This window comes from Mercenaria mercenaria, chromosome 17 (genome assembly GCF_021730395.1).
Source record: "Mercenaria mercenaria strain notata chromosome 17, MADL_Memer_1, whole genome shotgun sequence".
NCBI lineage: Eukaryota > Metazoa > Mollusca > Bivalvia > Venerida > Veneridae > Mercenaria > Mercenaria mercenaria.
The window spans coordinates 42916762-42942434 of NC_069377.1; the positions used below are offsets into that span (position 1 = coordinate 42916762).

General features: G+C 35.1%; 1 long non-coding RNA gene across 1 annotated transcript; it reads left to right on the forward strand.

Moving 5' to 3' along the window:
* Nucleotides 1-2621: 2621 nt before the first annotated feature.
* Nucleotides 2622-16421, forward strand: LOC123537055 (uncharacterized). Its single transcript, XR_006683455.2, has 3 exons — nucleotides 2622-2877; nucleotides 13379-13522; nucleotides 15082-16421. It is a non-coding gene; the product is annotated as an uncharacterized LOC123537055 (long non-coding RNA).
* The last annotated feature ends 9252 nt before the right edge of the window (nucleotides 16422-25673 follow it).

The following is a 25673-nucleotide window of genomic DNA, read 5'->3' on the forward strand; positions in this document are numbered from 1 at the left end:
AATGCAGATATTGATTTGAAACTTCACATGTGTCTTCGGGGTTATAAAACTAGTTGATAGCAGCAAGTCCCATAACTCTGACTTTCATTTTGGCCAAATTATGTCACCTTTTGGACTTAGAAAATTCTGGTTAAAGTTTTGCGTGTAAGTACATACAGCTATTTCTAAAAGGCATATAGATTTGAAACTTATTTTTTCTTTTTCTAGATCAATTACCAACCTCACTGGGTCAAGACCCATAACTCTGACATGTATTTTGAGCAAATTATGCCCCCTTTTAGACTTAGAAAATTTTGGTTAAAGTTTTACATGCAAGTTACTATCTCCAAAACTAATGCAGATATTGATTTGAAACTTCACATGTGTCTTCGGGGTTATAAATCTAGTTGATAACAGCAAGTTCCACAACTCTGACCTTCATTTTGGCCAAATTATGCCCCCTTTTGGACTTAGAAAATTCTGGTTAAAGTTTTGCGTGCAAGTACATACAGCTATTTCTAAAAGGCATGTAGATTTGAAACTTATTTTTTCTTTTTCTAGATCAATTACCAACCTCACTGGGTCAAGTCCCATAACTCTGACATGTTTTTTGAGCAAATAATGCCCCCTTTTAGACTTAGAAAATTTTTGTTAAAGTTTTACATGCAAGTTATTATCTTCAAAACTAATGCAGATATTGATTTGAAACTTCACATGTGTCTTCGGGGTTATAAAACTAGTTGATAGCAGCAAGTCCCATAACTCTGACCTTCATTTTGGCCAAATTATGTCACCTTTTGGACTTAGCAAATTCTGGTTAAAGTTTTGCGTGCAAGTACATACAGCTATTACTAAAAGGCATATAGATTTGAAACTTATTTTTTCTTTTTCTAGATCAATTACTTACCTAACTGGATCAAGTCCCATAACTCTGGTATGTATTTTGGGCAAATTATGCCCCCTTTTGGACTTTAAAAATTCTGGTTAAAGTTTTACATGCAAGTTTCTATCTCCAAAACTAATGCAGATATTGAATTGGAACTTCACATGTGCCTTCGGGGTTATAAAACTAGTTGATAGCAGCAAGTCCCATAACTGATATGCATTTTGGTCAAATTATTCCCCCTTTTGAACTTAAAACTCTTTTGATATTTAACCTTTTTGGGTAATATTTTCCTGCTTCTGGGACAATATTTCGAATAGTCGAGCTTGGCTGTCTTACGGACAGCTCTTGTTATTCATAAAGTCTGATATTTTATGCATATCCCCTGAAATTGTAATCCACATAGAATAATTAACCTACTTTGATCTTCGTGATAAAAAAGTAAATTCACCTAGTTTCATAACTATTGAAAGCCTTCTGTTAAACTTTCGATTTTGTTCTCGTATATATCCATGTTTGTTCAGTTTTACAAATTTTCTATTTGGTTATAGTGGTAATTGCATAATCGACAGGTTTAATGGAACGGGTCATGTAAAAGAATTCAGTTTAGATAGAAATTACCTCTCTACTGAGTTTTATCAATTAAATGAGGTTCAACAGGTTCATTATATAAAATAATAAACATTATAAGGCAACATAAAATGGAATGATATCCTTAAAAATTGGTTCTGGTAAAGGGCCGTTTTGGCTTTCATATATATGGTATTATTCCTACAGTTCTGTTCTTCATGTTTATTACTCATCAGTTTTAATTAATCTGTTTCCACTTTGATCTTGCCTTTTGATTTCAATGTATTATTCTGTAAACAAAACTAACAATAATATACCTGGCCTAGAGGGTATAAAAGCGTGTCAAAATTCGCCTTTTAGCAACGTCTTTTGATAACTGAAACTGCGTTAGGCCGTGTTGTCAATAAGACGGTACGGCAATTCATATGATATTATCTGAAAAGCATGTATTACCTCCTCGAAAATAAAAGATATGGGTAGACATCTCGGAAGCACAGACCACACTAAACACAGCCACAGAACCATGCATCGCAAAGTAAGCCCACAACAAAGGAAACTGTAACAGTAAAATATAGCAGACGAGTTGCTTCAAAAATTCAACAAATACATTTTAATTATAGGCAACATACAAAATTAGTCAGGTGTAGATAAAACGGTGGGGGTGTTGGGGAAAGTGAAAAAAAGCAAGGATGAATATTTACAAGGGAAAGGCACACTCTACAACCGAAGTCTTCCTGCACTGCAAACCGCAGCAGTCTCCCTACACTGAAAACACAGCAGCGCAAACACACCGTTTTGGCTTTCACATAAAGTATAATTTAGCATATTCTATACTCCAATAATTACGCAACAAAAGTTAGACCAGGCATAACAAATACAGATTCAAGCCTGAGTTTTGAGACATTAGGTCAGTTAATTGTTAATATTCTATGTGTTCCAGAATGTTCTACCACAATACTGACCTAGTTTTGAGACATATCAATAAGTTGTTTATATTCTATGGTGTTGCAGAATGTTCTACCACAATACGGATAAACAGGGTGTGGCGATTATTTTTAAAAAGTATGGATTGTTCTTGGTTTTTCCAGAACCTTCTTTTTATTCTTGGTTATACTTGAAAGTTCTAGAACTTTTCTTGATACTTTAAATAGCAAGCTGTCTGAGGATATGGTAGAACCTAAAGTAATAACGTACTAAAAACTTACTGTATTTCTAAATAGCAAAATACTACCAGTTTGGATATTTAACAATTGAAGGATTTACATTAAATTTGTGGATTTAAATATCTTTGAAGAGAGGATTTATATTCTTTGGACATACAAAATTCATTTTGGATTTGTGAATAATTTGGATTTATCACTGATTGGTTTTAGATTTGACCAGGACAGTACTTGGGCTATTTTAGGACACAAGATTAGATTTTACGGCTATTTGACATTTTAAAGGTATTTGAATTGTTACTTTTATAAATAAAATTCTGTTATTGATAATAGTTGCTGGTTTGTTTTTCTGTTACCTTTACATACTATGACAAGCATTTGTTAAACTTTGACGTAACAAATGCTCTTTTGTCTGTGTTACATTTCCTTACATACTACTTATTCCACAACAAAAAGTTTATGTTGGAATTAGTTTAACCACAAAAGTTAAAATGAAAAGCCTGTATCTATTTCTACATTACTTCTACTGACTAACCTTTTCTGTTTCAGCCGAGGCCAAATCTATTGATTTAGCTCTAAATTTTATATAAAACATAGTGAAGAAAAATTTATTATCTTTTCCGACTCGCTTTCTGTTTTACAGTCAATTCATCATGTTCATAACCGAAATATGGAAAATCCATTCATTCAAAATATTCTTCTCAGGTTTCATAAACTCTCTTTAAAAAAGTCTATCATATTTTGTTGGATTCCCAGTCATGTTGGTATTCATGGAAACGAGGATGCTGATATTGCAGCAAAGAAATCCCTTTTATTATCACAATCTAATTTGAAATTACCACCTACCGATTTTAGGCCCAATGTAAACAAATACGTTTTATCTAAATGGCAATCGTCATGGAACAAGGCTTCATTCAATAAACTTCATGATATTAAACCTACTCTATGGGAATGGCACCAAGGGAACAGATCTGTTCGCAGGGAGGAAGTTATTCTTTCTCGCTGTCGAATAGGTCATACCCGTTTGACTCATTCTTATCTTTTGAATAACGGAGATCAAATAGAAAAAGTGGAAATTCCACAGGGCGCTCAACACAACAAAAACGAAAATGTTGCAGGCTCGGTTTGATTGAGCCTGTTCATGGACGGTAGTTAAAATGCATGCTTCCGTCCACGCCCTCTAGCCACACCCGAAAGTGTACCGTGTCAAACACCGCTAACTATTAAACATATTTTAATCGAATGTGTGGACTTTGCTTCACAACGCAGTACATACTATGACGTTCAATCTTTGAAAGAGTAATTTGAAAACGTTTCAGTCGGAAATATTTTATCGTTTTTAAAGCAGATAGGAATATATCAAACAATCTAACATTTCATATTTTCATTTACATCTTGCAATATTATTATGTTTGCAGCTGATATTTTAACACACACGTATATACTTTTTTATATAACTGATTTTAGATATGCTTTACATTTTTACATGGATGTTTTTAGATATGTTTTACATAATTCATAGTGTTCTTTACATTTTTACATGGATGTTTTTAGGTATGCTTTACATTTTTACATCAGTGTTAATGCTTTACAGCTGGCGTTTGCGATATGACTTCTTCTCGGCGATATATGACCATTTTGTGTCGATTCGCCGTAAAACCCAACTCACTCACTCACTTTTCTGTAACAAGGTTTTCCTAATTTTTTCTTTAACAAACTGACAATTCAATTCACGTTGTTTATTTCCACTATTGCCCATAAAAAGGCTCAGTCAAATGGAGAATGCAACATTTTAATTTATGTCGTATTGAGTGCCCTTTGGTTTTCCACTTAACCTTAGTATATCATAACTTATTTAACTGAGCTCTGATGTTTTGAAATTTCAAAAATAGCTTGATTAGTTTTGAGTTTGTCATCAAAAACGGATTTGAATGGATATATTTCATTGTAAACTTCATCTATATCTGGACAAAAAAATGCAAAAAATAAAAAAATCTGAATTTTATGATAGACGGTACAAACTTTCAAGACATCACAGCATAAAACTATTTTTTTGTAATCATATCGTAAATTTTCATGACAAAATTTGTATTGCAAAAATGATATGGGTCAAAATTTGGTAATTGACGAAAAACATTTGGTTTTATCTATAAATACGTAAAATTGACATTTTGAAGATATCTAAAACAAATTCATAAAAATCCTACAGCCACTCCTTGAATCATTGAGTAAACCCATCTGTTACGTATCAACGGTAAATCGTTTTGATTACAGCCAGGTTTACTCTCTAGCAATAAAATAGTAGACTGTTCATATTGTTCATTTATAGCTCAAATTAAATTCGTTTGCAATTATAATGATCGATTGTAGAGAAAATTCTCACAACTTATATTATAACTGTATCTTGGGTCTGGCCTTGTGTCTGGATTGTTAGGACCGCGATAATATTTCGCTATAACTGGGATTTAAAATTGCTTCATCTGGTAGATTCTGAGGCTCATTCCCTGCCCCACTGTGATGAAGTAATTCTAACAAAAAGAACTTTCTGAAGAAGGCGATGGAGCTCCTGCAAGTTTAACTGGCTCTTTTCGTTTGGCTTTTATATGTTGATGTAGCATGCCTTATATAAATTGTAACAACAACAACCTTTGCTGCAATCAGGTCAGGTGAGTAAATTGCAGATTATTCTGCTTCAATTTTTCGTGACTTTTCAGTGACTGTAAATCTATGTAAAAATATTGAAAACAGTGTTAAAATGTAAATTCGTATGGGTCATTAATGGTTTAGCAAATCCATCAGCGACCGAATGAGCAATCCACTTAGTTCATACTGATGATATGAAATCCATATAATTATTACATTATTGCACTGGTTCACGACTAAGAAGTTAAAACAATATTTCGGACGGTCATGAATCATTTCTAAATCATCTTAAGGTTTATTTCAGCATTTGACATATGCATTATGTGCATCAGTATATGCTACTTATTTTGCCAGAAACGTTGCAGATGTTGTAATCTGACATATATTGTGTTACCTTGACGCACCAGCAGTACAGGAAAACATTTCTTTTCAAATGCTGGCATAAATGATTCACAGGATTAACGCTATGGTGTTTTCATTTACAATCGGACGTTTTACCTGTTGTGGCCGAGAAAGTCTCTGAAAGTGAAAGGCTTAGATATATGTTCCTTTGTCATTATCAAACAGTGATATTCCATTTGTCCTGATGCACCCCTAGGAATAGTCATCTTGTCTGTATATAAATAGTTACATCATTGATCAACTTGTTTATGTGCTATACAGAAAGTGAATTAAACGCAGGTTCATTCGTGTCGATCATTGTCATAAGTGACAACCATGACCGATACAGCAATAAATCTAAATGACAAAAGTACTGATAATATAATTTCCATTACTTTCCATATTCTTCATTCCCTTGCAACATGTTAGGTTATCAGACCAAGATTATATATTTAACGAAATATGTATAGTCACCAAACACTACTTCTACTGTTGTGACGACACTATATTAAGATTTTAATAAAACAAACATCCTAGTCGCACAATACTTATGCAGGGAGTGAGTGAGTGAGTGAGTTTGGTTTTACGGCAATTCGACACAAAATGCTCATATATCGCCGAGAAGAAGTTATATTGAAAACGCCAATTGTAAAGCATACCTAAAATCATTTATGTAAAAATGTAAAGCATATCTAAAATCATATATGTAAAAATGTATATACGTATGTGTTAAAATACCAGCTGCAAACATAATAATATTGCAAAAGATGTGAATAAAAATATGAAATGTTCAGATTTTTTGATAAATTCCTATCTGTATTAAAAAAGATAAAATATTTCCGACTGAATCTTTTTCAAATAACTCTTTCAAAGATTGAACGTCATAATATGTACTGCGTTGTGGAGCAAAGTCCACACAGTCGATTAAAACATGTTTTTTAGTTAGCGGTGTATGACATGGTACACATTCGGGTTGATCTTTCTTCCAAGATAAGAATGAGTCAAACGGGTATGACATATTCGACAACGAGAAAGAACATCTTCCTCCCTGCGAACAGTTCTGTTCCTTTGGTGCCATTCCCCTAGAGTAGGTTTAATATCATGAAGTTTATTGAATGAAGCATAGTTCCATAACGATTGTCTTTTAGAAGATAAAATGTATTTGTTTATATCTGGCCTAAAATCGGTATACAATGAATACCAACATGACTGAGAATCCAACAAAATATGATAGACTTTTTTAAAGATAGTTCATGAACCCTGAGAAGAATATTTTGAGTGAAAGGATTTTTCGTATTTCGGTTATGAATTGACTGTAAAAACAGAAAGCGATTCAGAAAAGATAATACATTTTTCTTCACTATATTTTGATATGAAATTTAGGGCTAAATCAATAGCTTTTGCCTCGGCTGAAAATGTTGCATTATTTGGCAAATGTAATTCTGATTGATGAAGGTGGCTGACAACAGCACACCCAACCTTTGATTAATCTTTTGGACCGTCTGTGTAAACTGCAAAATAGTCCTTGTAAGTTGACTTGATTTCATTATATTTGGACTTGAATATATCAGGGTTTGTTTCAGACTTTCGTGTTCAATAATTTTGTGTGAACGTACTATAAAGTCTGCTGAACGCAGTAAATTATGACGTTAGATGGAAAGTACATTTGATTTTGTGTGACGTTAATTTGCCAAAAAAGATAAATAATTGTGCAATGGAAAACTGAAAACATAGATGCAATTTAATATGACGAATAAGAAGATGTAAGGGTAATTAAAGTGAAATTTCCTAGGGCTTGGCATGACTAGCCGACTGATCGTATCGGGCCAATACGACCGCCAAAAACGGCTGGACTGAATTAGAGGCCAAAAATGTGTGTTGGCACCCACACCTCGAAAAGGGGATGCACACATGTGAACAAGCAAACATCACCTCCCGGGGGTGCTATGGGGCACCTCAACATCCAGGACCCTCATCTCCGGCTTACGGGCCGCCACCCACGGCCAACGTGCGTCTACTTTCGGGGGAGTCGTACCCCTCTGCGTGGACATACAGCCGGCATTTTCTACCCCCTCCCCCCTCCCCGCCGGCAAGGGGCAGCTTATGCAGGGAAGATAGGCGTTTGAGTAATGTTTGGTTGAAAGTTATTAATCAGGAACTAGCAAATGATGAATCGCACAAACATTAGTCGTTTATTTGTATATGTATAATATAGATGCATATTTTGATACAACATTTTGTTCTATGAACCAGTAATTTAAAGCGTAAAATCAAACGACACAATTTCAGTGAAATAATATTGCTTCCTTATAATTGTCGGCATAATCGCTATAATATATATCCGTTTCAGTAATATCTATTTCCTAAAACTAATTGCGGTTTTCTGATATTAAGAGTGAGAAGCATAAACATGATCAAAACAAATATTTAATAAAATGACCATGTGATTCAATAAAAATACCCCCAAGCCCGCTAGTACGGACTAATACGAAACAGTGTATGAAGTAAAACTGAATGCATGACCTGATTGTTACATTATCTGAAATTGAGAGGACATTGCTAGTCAGAGAAACATATGCAGCTATCTTTGTACAATCGTTTGTTTAGGAATATGGAATCACAAATCATGTCCTATCTTCATTACGTTAAAGTTAACGAGAAATGGAACTTTCAGTATCAATTGAAATATGAATAAGGAAATTGACATCAATTATGACTTCGTGCACATTTTGTCTGATAATGTCCATAAAGATACATATCAAATCTGCCATATGTTGCCAATTTTATATTACTTGAAAATGCAGCTCTGCCATTTGATTTGTCGTTTAAAGCAAGTTCATTATTTTGATTAGGGGCAATACGCAGCCTTGGCTATCTCTAAACTGGTTTTGGTACTTGAAACACGCGCAACCCTTGGCTAGAAGGCGTAAACGGTAGAATGCATTTCCACTACTATCCATGAACGGGTTATTTTAATCTAGTTGGGCTACCTGCGGAGTTTCAACTTTTTCTATAATTTTAAAAATCGAATGGTCCTGATGTAAGAATATGATCAGCAGTATGCAAAGAGAATTAGATTAGTATTGTAGTTTTTTTTATTGAGTCTTCGTGAGAAGTTAATGTCATTGCCGAATGTTCCATTTGATTAACACAAATATGCATATAAGGACCTTTTAAAGCAGAAATATAGTGTTGGTGTTAATTACTTGTTAAGTTTTCCTAAGTGTCTATGTATAATATTCGCATATGGTCATTTTCTGATGAATATGTTGTAATGAGGGAAGACCAAACTAACCACTATTGATTAGGTGACAACATTTCTTTGCCCTTCAAATAAGGACGCGACGAGACAGTGTATAAAGAGTTGATAGATATAATCGTCAATTACCTAACAGTAATTACTTTGTACACTATTCTATTCAACAGACAAATGATGAACATGATTACCCGAGATTCCAAGTGACCACTTACTGACTTCATTACAAAATCGTTATGATAAAGCATAACAGATAAGCGATTAACCTAGTAACAAACCAAATTATATTCATTTGTATGGAGATAAATTCCTCAACGCAATATCACATAACTTGAACTATATAACTGAATAAATAGTTTTTGTGGCATAACGAGGCTAAAGTAAATGATACCGGCAAGCACATGACTTTCAAATATCCTGAAACAACAAATCTAATTATCAACTAAACTGAACCGGCAATTTCTAACAACTGAATTTACATTAACAGTTTAGGTTATATGGCGCCAAACAGGACTACACATTTTGGTTTCACATCTCATTTACATCGAAATAAAAACATGATGACCTGGTATGGAATCAAAATTTGCATACCTGCTGGAATCACAGAGTTACAGCAAAACCAAGTGTTAAGACCCTATTAGTCGTCTCTTACGATCATGCAAGGGTTAGGCAGTGGTTCGAATTCTTTTCATATATAGATCGTCCCAGAACCACATGGGGCCAGTAGGTCACATTCATGATCACTGAAAGTCAATGTAAAGATGTGTGCTAAACTGTACATGTCATCCAAATTTCAAGGTTGTATCTTAAAAAACAAGAAAGTAGGTCAGTAGGTCAAGGTCATAGTCAGGTGACCCTAATCACTTGGGGTCATCAGGTAGTTATAATTTAAAAGTCTAGGAACTATGATCTAATAATTGTTAGGTCTTTTTTCCTGTATAACTCATATAACAAGTGACCCCCAGGGCGTGGCCTCTTTTCACCCCAGGGGTATAATTTGAACCATCTTGTAAGAGATCCACTAGGCAATACTACACACCAAATATCACAGGCCTAGGCCTTGAACTTTGCTCTATGTTAAACTTGGGACCCCAAGGGCAGGGCCTCCTTTCATCCCATGGGCATAACCTGAACAAGTTTGGTAGAGGAACATTAGGCAAGGCAACATACCAAATATCAAAAGCCTATGCCTTGCAGTTTCAAGCAAAGAGATTTTTAAAGATTTTTCCTATGTAAGTCTATATAAAACTTGAGACCCCCCTCCCACCCCGGGGGCAGGGCCTCTTTTCACCCCAGGATAATATTTTGAGCAATTTTGGTAGAGGACCACAAGGCAATGCAACATACCAAATATCAAAAGCCTATGCCTTGCAGTTTCAGACAATACGATTTTTTTTAAATTTCCTATATATTGTCTATGTAAAAGTTGAAACCAACCCCACACCCACCCCCACGGGCTGGGATTCTTTTCACCCCAGGGTAATAATTTGAAAACCTTTGGTAGAGGACCACAAGGCAATGCTACATACTAAATGTCAAAGGCCTAGGTCTTGTGGTTTTAGACAAGAAAATTTTTAAAGTTTTTTCCTATATAAGTCTTTGCAAAACTTGGGACCCCCGGGCCGGGGCTTTTTTTTCACCCCAGGGGCGCAATTTGAACAATTTTTATAGAGGACCGTTAGATGATGTCACATGCCAAATATCTAGGACTTGCGGTTTTGAAAAAGATTTTTAAAGTTTTTTCCTTTCGGTTGCCATGGCAACCAGTGTTCTGAATAGAATTCAATTCTTTGAACAATTTTGAAAGGGGACCACCCAAGAATCATTCCTGCAAAGTTTGGTGTAATTCTGCCCAGTGGTTTTCAAGAAGATTTTTTTAGAAATTGTTGACGGACGGACGATGCACGACGGGCGACGTACATTGAGCGGTCACAAAAGCTCACCATGAGCCTTTGGCCCAGGTGAGCTAAAAAGGGTCCGGTAGAAAAACGAATTACTAACACACGTTGGTATCCTAGAATCACATAAAAAATATAGTATGTTCCGTCTGCGCATATTTTAATGTGATAAAATATTATATAATAACGGACGTTCTTTGTTTTATAGAGCTGAAATGTATAGAAAAACGACGCTGTGTATATCTTAATATGGATTTCACTCTCACATATGATTTCACGAAAAACAGCCAGCTGATAAAATAAGGGTTGAATTATTATGATTGCTACTCCATTAAACAACAAGTTTAATGTAACTACGAGTGTAGTGTATATCTGACTGGTGTTCGAGACTCACATTTGTTCAGATAAAAATGTATGGATACAGACCAGAAAGAAGAGGTGTAATAAACATGGAATCAAAAGACAGTTTTAAAAGGGCAAGGAATGCCTGGAAATAAGTTAATTTGATATGAAAGCCATCATCAAGCCTTTCATAACGCTGAAAGAATTTTTTTAATTCGGACCACTATTGTAAAAGATATGGCAGTTTGTAATTTAGGAAAACGGCTTATCATGGAGGCAGCCATTTTAGTGTGTCATTTACACACTGCTGAATTCTTTATATAGCAAATTACCTTTAAATTGATTAATTTCATATGTGAGTGTGAGGTGTAAAACATAGTAATTTCCTTTATTTTAGCTGGAAAAAGTAGAGAAATTATTTTACAGAAATAAGTAAATACACTTCAAATATGTATCTAAAACTTCACAAATCCGCCATTTTGTTTCTTGTTGCCATGGAAACAAAATGGCCGCCATTCTGATCAAATATTTAAATGCTTATAACTTTCTCGTTTTTAAGCAAATTTTGAAAATTCTTTCACTTCTTTAAATGATTTAAGAAATCCTAGCAGGTGGATATAACATGAGAACAACATTGCCTTTCCCTTTAAAACTGCCACTGTCTAACTAAAGTAAACCTAAAATTTGCTATATAATGCCGTTATATACCATAAGACCTCTTAGGTTCATTAGAAATCGTCGTCTATTCATTCCAATATCCATATAAAAATAAAGGTTATTCTCTGTTTCCAATTTGTCAATTTACCTAAATATGTGAAATAGATACCAATGTCATTATAAGTAAATATGAAACAGTTTATGGTCAAGACTGAGCTGATACAGTGATTCTTGAATTAGTTTGAGACTTATTAAATACATATCAAAATACACGTTTTCGGAGTTTATATTACGTAATCATTATGATATTAAATCACTATAGAACAGTCGGAAATATAGTTTTGAAAATACAAGCAATTACCAAGTTTCTTATTTGGGTTAAATGCCGTTTTTATTAATTTTTAGACAGATAACCAGGCCACTTTCAATGAGTTTTTACCAATACTTACCTTTAAGCTACAAGAAACAGTCAGTTTCATGCGGAAGACAAATCGTCCTAGATTAACGTACGCCTAAATTTAGAATCAAACTCATTACCCTACGATTCCTAGATCTGTTCTAAGCGGACGGGTGGGCCCAAGAACTAGGAGTGGCCTTCGATGTTAACTGTTACAATATCACCATCATATCATTATTTATATTTAAATTGATGTGTATTAGATCGGTAATGTTTAGAGCCATTGCCAAAAGCAAGCAATATGCGCATGTTTTACACAGACAATGCAACCATTATATACATTGTACGTTCAAATGTCATTTCCGACCTTTTACAGACCTTGCTCTTAGTACCAGAAAATCGCTATTAGTTTTAGGAAAAAGCATTACTGACACGTATACACAGTATAGCGATTATGCCGACAATTATAAGTAATAGTATTTCACTGCAATTGTGTCGTTTGATTTTACTCTTTATATGACCGTTTTCTTTGAAAAAAAATGTATCAAAATATGCATCTATATTATACATAAAAAAATTACGTGAATAGTTCCTAATCAATAACTTTTAACCAAACATTGCACAAACTGCCGTGCATAAGAATTTTACGGGTAGAATAAACTGGTTTACTACAATCTTAATTTAGTGTGGTCACAAGGGTACAAGTAAAAGTTTGGTCTTCAATAATTCAAACTTGGTTTTATGATAACTTAACATGTTGGAAGGGAATACAGTATATGGAAGGTAATGGGAATTATATTATCAATACTTTGTGATTTAAATATTGCTCTATCGGTCATGTTTGTCAGTTATGACAATGATCGACACGAATGAACTTAGGTAAAGTTCTCTTTCTACAGAAAAAATAAAACATAGCACAAAAAGTCAGTTGATCAATAATGTACCCATTTATATACAGAATAAATGACTTTTCTTAATGTTTCAGAACAAATGGAATATCACTGTTCAAAATGACTGTCCATTTATTAGAGAAAAAGTCTTTCACATTCAGAGGACACTTCCTCAGTAACAACAGGAAAAACTTCCGATTGTAAATGAAAGTATCATTAAATTACTATTGTGAATCATTTATGTCAGCATTTGAAAAAGAAGTTTTTCCTCTTTATCTCAATATCGTTTCACACACTATTTTTTTACTTCCGTTTTGTAAAGAAATGGTGACAACCTATGATAACTGGAAGTATTGCAACACCAATCATCACACGCAAGGAAGGCAGATCAATCAAATGGTATTGGTTTGATGAAAATGCTTTGGTGTTGAATGTACTCTTGGTGCGTCAAGTTAAAACAACACAGGTAAGATAACACCTTTGTTAGCAACGTCTCTGGCGAAATAAGTAGCATATACTCATGCACACTATGCATAGGTAAAATGCTGCAACACACCGTTAAAATGATTAAGTGAATGATTTATGAACGTCCAAAATATTGTTTTGAAATCCGTGCATGGATTTCATATCTTAAGTATGGACAAAGTGGATTGCTCATTCGGTCGCTGTTTCGATATCAATTTTGCTGGTTTACTACTGACCCATACGAATTACATATTTATACACTGTTTTCAATATTTATACACAGTTTTCCTATGATTGAAAAGTCACGAAATCTAAGAGCAGAATAATCTGCAATTAACTGCAGTTACGGTTCTTGCTGTTACAATTTGTATAAAGAATGCTACATACACATAAGAAAACCAAACGCATTTGTTTTTCATGGCCTAACTTCTGTTATGTTATTATTGCAGTATGGAATATACTAAATCATACTTTATATGAAAGCCGAAATGGCCCTTTAACAGCGTATTTGCGCTGCTGTGGTTTGCTGTGTAGGCAGACGGGGCTTTCCCTTGGTTTTTCTTTCCATTTTGCTTAACAACCCCGCCGTTTTATCTACCCCCTACCCATTTCGTATTTTGCATATGATTAAAATGTACTGTTTCTTGGATTTTTGATCCGTCTGCTATATTTGTCGCGAAAACTCGAATATTGTTTGGATTTAATGATCATTTTCTAAATTATTGTTTGTATTATTATTCAGAGTAAAGACACTGATCAAACAATTGAAGGAAATAAGTCAACTGATGTTTTGAAGAATCGCAAGTGTCACGAACTTAACATCTGGCGGCAGTTCATGCAAAATAAAAATTAAAACGACATGTTAAGTGTATTTTGTTATAATGATGCGACCTTGACACAATTAAGTTAACAATTATATAAGATATTTCAAAATGTGTAGTTATGTAGCTGAAATACATAAATTTGCTTTTAAAGTGTACAATTAACTTACAGCTTCCGGCGAAAAAGATTTTCTACCATAGCATTATATATGATAACGTTGTATATTTCCGCGTTAACGCAAACTTGGGTGCGAAGCAAATAATGAAGACAAGTTATGGTCTTGTTTTCCACGTTCTCACCACTGCCGTACTGAGCAAACTTTATGTATAAGAATTAAGGCGTGATCAGCATAGTATTAAATATGTTGGTCATTGTTCGATTATGAATTGAACAGTTAACATTGTTAATTTATGAAGATAATTTAACTAATTCGAAAAGTTAGAAATTCAAATTATTGCATTATATAAATGTGACATATTGTCAAAGGAATATAAATACAGACGAAATTTAAGAGACATATTATGGGGAAATATTTTGAAAATAAACATTGGCTTTATAATTAAAGAAATTGTAAATCAAAGTTTGTTTGTCGTAGTTACCTGAGCAGACATTTGATATTAAGTCAACTATGATGCTGTGAAAGCTCGTCGTGTAGCATTATATGCGAAAGAAAAAAAAGTGACATCTAGTTACTATGAAATTATCAGTTCAGATGATGAAATATTTCTTTTTATACAGAAATAATTGAAAATGAACAAGAACAAGAAAGATAAATAGGCAGTTTTAATCTTGAGCCATGTGAAGACGTCAGCAGACCGATAACAGCCTGAGTAATTCCACTGGTAATTATCAAGTAAAAGACAATAACGTGAACGGCGAAGATGTCGTTGACCAGTGAATATGAAACGTTTTTGTCAATGGTAACGCAAATAGTGATTTTTTAGATGGTGATTACGAAAGGGTTGATGAGTTTGTTCATCAATGTGTTACTTTACCCGTTGAAGAAAACAACCTAACAAATAACAGTGTGATTATCGATGATGAAGTAAATTTGATGTGTAATGCAGTAGAAGAGCTAAGAAAGGAGAGTGATTTCGATGACAGTACTGATTGAGAATTAGTGATGATGAACTGCTTTATGCAGTGAGCGACGTCAGCCTCAAATTTGAAGAAACAGGTGTCGGTGATGTCAGTAATGATGATTAAATAGAAAGTGATCAGAGTATACGTGATGATAAAACAGATGGAGGCATAAGTGACGTATTATGATGACGTCAGTGATAACGATGCAAAAGAAAGTGATAAAATAGGAAGATATGAATAGGAAATAGACAGTGATGATATGACAGATGATGGTGGCAATGCGACCGCCGGTATCAAAAGTAATATTAGTATATCACAGTAAGTTCCGAGATTGAAGACGGATGGGATCAAACGGCGCTGACACATTCGAAAATAATTACAAAATGTGAGATCCATACAGTAATTGCCATCAAAAACTTACTTAAATGTAACCTTGTTGGTCTAAGCGCAGACCTTGAACAGGATTATTACGAACTCACATTTCAGGCAAATTATTATGTTACTTTATATATCATGGTTTGAACTCAAGGGTGGAGTGTCCTGAAATCACAAATATTGTGTGGATTTAGTGAGTTTATCAGTTAAAATAGTGTTTGTGTTATTATTTGGGTAAGATAACTCACTATAAAAGATCATACATGTGTTCTAAGTACCTGATATTACTTTGCTCCTACATGTTCTTGTATGCTCCTAAATACTGTATTATCATAGGTCAATGAGGAGGTCATAGTTCAACCACAAAATGAAAATTTTACAAACATCTTACAAATCTTTTCTAGCAAAAATCTTGAAATTCAGCAGCATAACAATTTCCCTGTGTAATTATATAGTTTATATAGGATTTTGATTTGGTAGGTTTGGTAGAACTCTTCCATACCTCATGTTTTTATTTCTATGTAAATGAGATGTGGAACCAAAATTTGTAGTCCTGTTTGGCGCCATGTAACCTATACTGTGTTGGTGCGCCGTAAAACCTAAATAAATAAATAAATTTGGTAGAACTCACTGACTTGGCTTATAACTACCTTGTATTGGCGAGCTTGTACCGAATGGTTATTCAATTTAAATGTTGCACGGTGCATCGGTAGCCGTGGTGTGTGCGTGTGTGTGTGCGCGCGCGCGCGCGTGTGTGTTCGGGTTTAACGTCTTTTTCAACAATTTATATAGTCATATAAACGACGATGTCTGCTTGTAGCAGTGACTGAGTGATCATGAGTGAGTGAGAGAATTGGGTTTTACGGCGAATCGACACAAAATGGTCATATATCGCCGAGAAGAAGTCATATTGCAAACGCCAGCTGTAAAGCATAAACATTGATGTAAAAATGTACCTGTAGCAGTGAGCACAATGCCTATTTCATAGTGCTTCCTCACTGGAATATCACGCCGTAGACTAGTGACATGATTAAATCAGGCTGACCAGTCCTATCACTCCCCTTTAATGTTGAGCGCCAAGCGAGGAAGCTACCAGTACCATTTTTCACGTCTTTGGTATGATCCACGACCCCCGTACTCGAAGCGGGCGTTCTATCACTAGGTTACCGAAGCGGTCGCGGCAGCCGTGGAGGAGGTGTGGCTCTCATACATAAATCTGCATTTACACTTCGTGTTACATCTAGTCGTGATGAAGATTTTAAACAATTTGAACACCATATGCACCGCCGTATGAACACATCTGCGGATGTGTCTAAATTATTTTTGGGCTTGTAGCATGTGTAAATGTTGAGTTCTGCTCAACCTGGGGCTGAAGGGCGTGGACGGTAGCAAGCATTTCAACAACCGTCCATGAACAGGCTGAATCAAACTGAGCCTGCAATATTTTCGTTTTTGTCGTTTTGAGCGACCCGTGGGGTTTCCACTTTTTCTATTTTATAATTTGAGTATAAATAGATTTTCTACACGAGTGGCAGTAAAAAATAGACCATCACCAACAAAACAAAACGGTTTAAAGACTAGTGTGTTTCTAGATGAAGAATGGTCTACTTTCCTGGGTAGATATGCTACAGTTAATAAAGACATCATCATTATGGGAGACATGATGAATCTTCATCTCGATATTCCATCAGATCGAGATGCTGTCAGATTTAAAAGTGTACTTCAATCATGTGGTAGGCATCAACATGTGAATGGACCAACCCATGCCCGCGGTCATACATTAGATGCTGTAATAACCAGGGACGACAACAGAATAATATGAGGTGTCGAGGTCATCGATCCAGGTTTTTGTGACAATACTGGTAATGTGTCACAAGACCACTACGCAATTCACTTCAGCGCCTGTGCCACAAAACCAGCTCCGGTACGGAAGTAGGTTATGCACCAAACGAGTTTGAAAGTGCGATGATAAGACCTATGCTTAAGAAACCAAGTCTTGGACCAAATATGAAAATAGTGTATACTAGTATGTGAAAATAAGCAACATGAGGTACTGCAGTCTGCGTACAGAAATAGAAAAAAGTGGAAAAGTTTCATTCAACTGAGTCGGCTTTGATAAAGGTACAGAATGACATTCTCACATCTCTCGGCCAAAATTCTATAACAGTTCTTGTGCTACTCGATCTGTCTGCAGCTTTCGACACAACTGAACACCAAATACTTTTACGCCGACTTGAACATCATTTTGGAGTCAGAAAGCACTTTCACGGATGTCATCATATCTAGTGGCCGCTTTCAAACTGTGTGCGTTGATGGTAAGTTGTCGGAGCCTATGTTGACGAAATACAGGGATCAGTTCTTGGTCCAAAGAACACCATGTACATTTGGTGCCATATGCAGACGTCATGGACTTCTTCATCATTTCTACGCCAATGACTCAATTTTACCTGTCCTTTAAGCTGATTGAAGTTGTGTCTAGAAGTGAGGCTTTGCGCCGCATTGATAGTTGTCTGGCTGAAATTGTCTCATGGATGCATTGCAACATGCTGAAGCTCAATGCTGATATTCACATCAAAGCATAACTCCCAAGTACATCGATGACGTCTCGGTGAAAGTCGGTGACTGTGATAACATTCACAAAATGTGTGAGAAATCTTTGTGCATTATTTGACAACAGTATGGATATGGAACAACAAGTCAACTCTTGTGTGGCGGACTGTATATGCAAAACTACGCAGAATAGGTCACATCAGACAGTATTATACCAGTGATGCCACAAAGTTTCTTGTCAATAATCAGGTTACCTTACGGTTAGACTACTGTAATGCCTTGTTAAGTGAGACACTTCGGAGTTAAATGGATGTATGATCAATCCTATATTGTTATACAAAAGTCGCGTCAACTCACTAGTGCGTACAAGCACCTAACTCTTCCTATTAGTCTTAAATAAACAAGGTAAGTTGGAAGTGTAGTGACCTTATTTATCATCCTTTTACTTTATTACTTGGATGATTTTACGGAACAAATCGAAGATGTAAAAATGTAATTGACACAATATTTTGCCAAATTTTGTATCCGATGTATGAAATAAAATGCGTTTTCAGTTTCATGTTATAGTAGAGGAAGGTGACATATGTATTGAAAATGCATTTAAAATACCAATCTTGGTATTTTGGTATTGTTCGGATGTTTAATTTTATGGTGTTTAATATTAGAATACTGTTTACACATAAAATTAGCGGAAACAACTTCTCGCAAATGCAAAAATCTTGCAATATTTAGTTTTTAGTAAGTAAACTATATCCTTCGGCATATAGGCCTAATTGTCAAAACATGTGCGTACCACATTTTAATCTTTGTATAAGGGCTTGTGTATTATAGTGTAGCCCCTATTGAAAGGGCCAGTCGATTTTGGACTATGAGACATCTTTTTCTCTCTGCGCATTACCTCCCGAATCCTACCCTTGCAGGCCAGGCGGCCTGACGACATTCGAACTTCGACCTCCCGTTCCGAAGTCGGACGCTAGACCAACGGAGACGCTGTGTTCCTTGGGTGTATCTCATTCCAAGACTTTGGATAATGACGCCCGGAGAAACCTCTCGTGGTTTGTTTACATCTGCAGTCTTGAACTGAGATATAGTATTTTGGTCGGGAACTGCAAAATTGATTTTCGTTCCTTTTCAGACTGGTCATTCGAGACTTGTCCAGCTGATTTCATTCAAGACATTAACCTCAGTACTTTTCCGTGAAAAAGTCTGAACATTACTCTCTAAATTTTCATCGTATTACCTCCGTAGGTCATTTTAGTGGTACACTGTAATGAATACCAACGCACAACGTCCAACAATAAAAGAAATGCTATGTTTTTTGTTGGAAAATTGCTAACACTTCATGGTCTTAACAGTTTCCAAATGTCATGTAGACTTCCTGCAGATTGCAATACCTGTAATACCGACGGAATCAGGTCTTGCACTTCTCTGACGAGTGGTTCAATAACAGGCTTCATATAACCGTTTCTTCCCACTAACATATCTTTTTCTGAATGGTTTTCCGGGCGCACGAAGAAGTGTAACTGAAGTCGTTCACGTTTGTAGCTGCGTTTTTTCAAGTTACCACATCTACACGGCCTGTTAATGATCTTCTTCGTTTTAGCTTATGGAGCCAAAGTAGCGATGAACGCCGCTTCCGAGCGTTGGCACTGAAAACGAAGTATAGTTGTTAAATATTAAAGTTTCGGAAAATAACGGAGGTCCCTCAGTTCAGTGTTGTACGTAAAATATAGGTGCTTTATATTTAATGAAATCGTGTTTTAAGAGTAGAAATTGATTTTAAAAAATTGGAGTCTTTTTTTTACAATAAACGATTTCCATTTGCTGCATTTGTACAGCAGTACTCAAACTGTAACGATCATTTGGCGAAAACTGCTGAGGATTTTCATTTTATTTTTATGCAAGTGAAAGCTTGGAAGTTACTTATGTTCCGTGATAACATCAGTAAAATCAACTTACGTCTCTAAAGTCGTAATTTTCTACGTACTTGCCTCCTACTCCATAGCGTGTTTACATTTTTTTGTATGTAAAAGTTCGTTGCTTATACCAAGAAGTGAAGGCGCCGCAAGTTCAGTGTACCAACAATATAGGATTGATCATACACCGTGTACCAATGAAGAACTTATATAGAGCGAGTGCACCAATTACCGAACACCTAAGCCGAATGTATATAGTTCGGTACTATGGCCATAATTGTTGCACAGTTGTGAGAATCAAACAAGCTACAGGTCAAATACTACAGTAATGAGTGTTATAGACGGTGTCAAAGTAAAGTTATAGCCTTCTAACGTACGTTGGACTGTGTATCGTTTTCCGAACAAAACAAATTCCGAACACATGGGGTATTTAAAAACGTAGACACAAAACTCGTCTTAAAAGCTGTAACATAGTACAATTTATTTTCCCATGTCTAAAAGGATGTTTTAAAGGTAGAAAAACTAGTTTGACACAATGAAACAGTCAGGCTGCTTGGAAGTGGTCTGAAATATTTGGCTGGGATGTAGCTTCACTGACGCTAGAAATCGTGATATACTCGTATTCACTGGATATAAGCCAGCTTCTAGACAAAAACAAGGATAAATACCAAACAGGGAATGCCACGTTCCAAAGACGCAGCCTCACCAAAACGAAACTCACAACGCATATGTGCACACTTCTAACACGCACACACTCGCATACAAAGACAAAACAAACAAATAAAGGAACACAGTGGGGCACCGCATTGGAACGGTCAGTGGCAAAAACACCAATGTGGAGCTTAAACCGGTTTATGGTGCGCACCCAGCCTCACTCTTACCCCCACAATGTTCCAAAGTCACGGGGAATTAAAGTAATCCCCGCCAAGTGAATCACTAATACACGCCATGGAAACAAAAGGCATGGCATGTAAAACACAAAAATGCTCCTGTATGATTATGTAAAAATCAAACCATAAGAACCAAAAACGTATGTACTCAGTGCCCTTTGCAGAAGACAGAACATCGTGCGGAACACACTTAAGGGCCCGATGAACCAGGCCAGAAGACAGAAATCAAAACAGTTCAGTCAAGATGGGATTTAAAAACTGCTTATCATAGAGTCCTCCCCCTCTTCCGTCAGATACCATTAAAGAGGGAAGCGTAGTGTCCAACTGTAATCGTATTGGATGCTAAACATTCGGTGTGTCTCAAAACAGTTTGGCCGTAACCTTTTAATAAAACGTTTTATAATTTTACCAAATACAGTTGGAAAATTACCATGACCCAAAATCTTACAAAGTTTGTAAACAATATACCCATAAAAATCAGGTTTTGAAATACCTTCTCGCAGAAGTGTCTTTAAATTACTACTGAATTTTAAAAAACAAAATCAGAATTACGGTTACCGTAGTAAAAAGATTTAGCAAAATATTTACACAATTTGTAATAACGGTAGCCTTTGTAATATATTGATTACGTTCATTGACTACCGAATTAACTGAGAAATATATACCCGGTAAGATGTAGCACGAGGTGTATCCCCATACAAATGGGGAACATTTAAAATCAAGGTCAACAAGGTGTTATACTTAGGTTATTTTTAAGGTTAAAGTTTTTAGGATACCTTTGTTTTTCTGTCATATCTTTGTTACTATTGCTTATTTCCTACTGTAAGTTCACATAAACATTGTTCAGCATACAAACAAAGTATGTGCAGGGGCTGGGCCCATTATACCCAAGGTCACGGTCACCAAGGTGTTATACTTGGGTTATTTTTAGGGTTAAAGTTTTTAGGCAACCTTTGTTTTTCTGTCATATCTTTTTTAATATTGCTTATATCGTATAAACATTGTCCAGCATACAGACAAAGTATGTGCAGGGGCTTGGCCCATTATACCCAAGGTCAAGGTCACCAAGTTCTTATACTTGGAATTATTTTCATGTAAATGTTTTTCGAAAGATTCGGTTATAGATATATCGTTGGTACTTTAAAAGATGATGACTTGAAATTAGACATATTTCTTTATAATCATCATCTGCATATGTAGTTGATGTAGTTACAATCCCCATAACTCTAATTGTATTTTTGACAGAATTATGCCCCTTTCATATTAAAGTTTTTTGGCAGTCTTCGCTTTCTGGATATAACTTTAGTACAATATAAGATAATGACTTGAAACTTAAAATGTATCTTTACCATCATCATCTGCATGTTTGGTTACAATTCCCATAACTCTGATTTGTATTTTTGACCAAATTATACCCCTTTCATACATAATTTTTTTGACAAACTTCGTTTTCTGGACATAACTTTGGTACTATATATCATCCTTTTATAGAAGAGGTCTCTTATTGAGACATAAATTCACTTTACTGGCAAATCCCCGAATAGTGGAGTGCGCTGTCCTACGGATAGCTCTTGCTTATATATAAAGTCACTGTCGTTAATGAAATATAAACAAAACTAAATGTGGCAAAGAAAACGAATAAATATGTTCAGTCTAATAGAAAAAGTCCATTACAATATTCCTTTTGGTTGCGGGCCTACTTTACGATGCATGGCTATAGGCAGTGTTAAGTGTGTTCTATGCTTCAGACATCTACCATTACCTTTTATTTTTTAGGATTAAAAAATAAAATCTGTAAAACGATCCCTTTGAAGCATATAATGCAACCAAAAGAGAATAAAAGCAAACTCGGTTTGATTGAGTCTGTTCACGAGAGATAATGAAATGTGCAAATACGGGGAGACATGCTTTTCAGAGAATATTATATGAATTGCTATATCTTCTTATTGACAACACGATCTAACGCTATTTCAATTATTTAAAGTAAAAAGACGTTTATAAGAAAGGCGAAATATGAACAGCTTTTATACTCTGTAGTACAATTTAGGCTAGGCATATTTAGTAGAGATGTAGAGATGGAACCTAAAAATTCAAATTCTGTTAAAAAACTTAATACCAGAGTACCTCAATTATATAATGGTTTAACTTTCATACTTCATTTTTCATGCTAAAAGGCAATATTTAATCCGAAAAATTTGGTCCTACTTGGAAATGTGAAGCCAGTGACTGATAACTCTTCTAGGACTATTTAGTTTTCTGAACAAAGTATGCATAGGTTCGGATGTGTTTCTCCAAAATATAGTTTACTTCAAGATTGATGAATAATCATTCAAACAAAAACGTTGAGCATTATTTTTCATTTTCAAATGAACTAATTCAAAGACAATTTGTTTTATTTATTACTGCCAATAATATACGGGTATGGTATGATCATAGGAAAGAAACCATTCATGAGAAAAAATATAAGTAGACTATATGGATTTTACGACATCGAACCCCTCAACATTTTACAAAATTTGTTTGCGAAGAATAATCAAGGCGTCAAAATGTATGAGTTAAAAACAGAGGGATAAAAAATGTATATTCTATCTGTTGGTCACACCAAGACCATACCAAAAACTGTGATGAAAGAAGTTGTTTCACTTTTTATGACACGCACCTTGTGTTTACAAATGTACCTAATTTGCATATTGTCCGAGGCGTGCGGAATCGCATTACCTTGCGGAATCTGCCGTTACAGAAACTTTTGTTAATATAATGCAGACGTTCTTTAGTATAAATAAAATGGTTAGTTAAAAAGAAATGTCAATCACCTTTCTTTTTGGTAATTCACCAAAACAACGAAGCCGATGTCGCTGTCAAAAGTTCCCGTATTTACTGCACGGTGCTATGTTAAAATATACGTAGTGAGAGATAAGCGATACGCAATTCAGTCTTGTCGTTGAATATGTAGCCTAGGGTACCATCTCTGAGAGATGTACCTATTAAAGAAGTTCTAAGGGGAACAACTCTGAATTAACCAATAAACTGAAGCCAGCATAACAGGATGGTTAATAAGAAAGAAAAACTAAACAGGTCCTTTTCCCAACAAATGACCTACATTTGTTTAAAACTCTTTGTATTCGATATACAACATGCACAATTTTCTCATGGTTTACACTGACATTTATTCTATTAGTTTTGCTGAGGCCCTGCTAGAATGAGTAGTTCATCAAAATAAAGAAAAGATAATCAAGAAATTTTATGACGTAACCTCAGATATTTCAGTTTAGGCTTTTTAGCTAAAGTTGTTTTTGTACTCTGTTTACGCAAAATTTGGCCTATTAAAATGTTAAATGTATATCCAACAATAAGAAATTACAGAAAAGTTACATTTATATCACATATGTGTAACAACATAGATACACTATTGTTATATTCATCATTTCAATTAATTATTTTGGAAAGTGTTTCTTATGCTTTACTCGTTTTGAAGCATGACTGTTCAGGAGTACTTTGCTGCAAGTAGTGTAACACAAAATGTCACTGTCATCAAATGTAGCTGTGGAGACTTTTGATGTAGACTATCCCTGGGGAAATCCCAAAAATCGATGAAAAAACTGTCAATACAAGAGTTGTTTTGTATGTGCACCGCGGAATAAATACATCTGCGGATGTCTCTAAATTATATTCTAGTACTTATAACATGTGTAATTGTTAAGTCCTGCTCAACCCGGGGCGAGAGGGCGTGAACGGTAGCTTTCATTTCTAGTACCGTCCACGAACAGGCTCAATCAAACCGGGCCTGCAACATTTGGGCGACCTGTCGTTTTCCACTTGTTTATTCTGTTCATTTTGCTTCAGATATTTTACATCAGTTTTTAATATTTAATATTTTTATTTTTACATGGAGGAGACGGAACAACATAAACATATGTATAGTACATTGGTTCATTTAGCTATGAACTATTAAGACGATTTTGAATTGTTTAGGTACCGTATCTATATCTAGTGATAGTTTTATTTACAGAATGATATATGGTAATCAAAGATGCGATCAAAGGAATTGTTTGTAGGAATATATTTACAAGCTTAATCAGAGACGAATAACTAAGTATATAGATAGAACTGATAACAATTTTCATTTCAAAATTCCAAATAAATCGGAAACAGGGCATTAATAAGATCTGATGAGTAACAAACATGAAAAATTGTACCTAGGAATAATACTATCCATATGAAAACCAAAACGGCCCTCTGCCAGAACCAATTTACTTCATATCATTTCATTTCATATTGCCTGGAAATGTTGTTGTTATATATAATGAACCTGTTGTACCTCATTTAATTGATACAACTCAGTAGAGAGGTAATTTCTATCTAAACTGAATTCGTTTACATGACCCGTTCCATTAAACCTGTCGATTATGCAATTACCAATATAACCTGCAACCAACCAGAACATTAGTAAAACTGAACAAACATTGATATTGTTCAATGATTACGAGAACAAAATCGAAAATTCAGCTGAAGGCTG